This window comes from Tamandua tetradactyla, chromosome 4 (assembly GCF_023851605.1).
Source record: "Tamandua tetradactyla isolate mTamTet1 chromosome 4, mTamTet1.pri, whole genome shotgun sequence".
Classification (NCBI taxonomy): domain Eukaryota; kingdom Metazoa; phylum Chordata; class Mammalia; order Pilosa; family Myrmecophagidae; genus Tamandua; species Tamandua tetradactyla.
In genome coordinates, this window is record NC_135330.1 from 146,378,560 (window position 1) to 146,379,661 (window position 1,102).

General features: G+C 32.8%; 1 non-coding gene across 1 annotated transcript; it reads left to right on the forward strand.

Moving 5' to 3' along the window:
- Positions 1–780: 780 nt before the first annotated feature.
- On the forward strand, positions 781–886 carry LOC143681855 (U6 spliceosomal RNA). Its single transcript, XR_013174909.1, has one exon. It is a non-coding gene; the product is annotated as a U6 spliceosomal RNA (small nuclear RNA).
- The last annotated feature ends 216 nt before the right edge of the window (positions 887–1,102 follow it).

Here is a 1,102-nt window from a genome sequence, read left to right on the forward strand (position 1 = left end):
AAAGCCATTCCATTTCTGGTATATTGCACTCTGGCAGCTAACAGACTAGAACAATCCCATATATATTTATAAGGAGTAGACTTCTAACATATACCAGAGTTGAAAATGACCTTGGGAATTTCTCAAATCGGTTGTCACCTTAGGGGTGAAATCAATAGCCCCTATATGAGGATACTTTTCTCACAACTATTCTTTATTCATAACTGCACATGGAATTAAGCCAACAAAGTACTCTTTAAAATGGAGATAATGATGATATTAACTCCATAAAATTATTGTGAGGATTAAACAAGATAAAACACACAAATAATTTAGCACAGTCCCTAGCACATAATAAGCATTCATTAAATGTCAGTAATTTTTATTATTATTGAAACAGATTAGTCTTTATTATCATAGTTATTGTGAGATAAGAAAGATTTACACAGTCCTATTGAGCTAGTCCCAATGTCGAAAATAAGAACGCATTTTTCTGGGATAGTGAAGTATATGATAATTCAAAATTTATTCAAGAAAGCTTTTTTGCGTTCTTTCTTTGCTGCCACTCACCAAAGTAGGTCCAGAATACCTAAGATATATAAGACCCATGTCTTGCCCCCTAGGAGCTCATGGTCAATTGGGAGACGTAGGCACTGAGACAATTGAAATACTAAGTACAACAATAAAAAAAAACTTGAAGTACCGTGAGATCACAGAGGAAAAAACTATTATCTAAATTTGCGAGTTAAGAAAATAAAAAGATGATTATTTAATTAGATCTTATTAAAAGAATGAAATTATGTGCTTGCCTTGGTGGCACATATACTAAAATTGGAATGATACACAGAAGATTAGCACGGCCCCTGAGCAAGGATGATAACAAATTCATTAAACATTCCATATTTTTTTAAAAAATGAAATTACATCAAGCAGAAAATAGAGGGAAAGGGCATTTTTGGCTGTGTAAATGACATATACAAAAAATTAAAAAGATGGAAATATGTGCAGTATTAGAGGTAAAGTATGCTTCTGTTTTTAGAGCCAGGGTTATGTCATTGGAAATGCAAGAGAAAAGTGGTTAGGGAATAGATAAATTAGGAGGGGGGTTAAATGGATGACATGT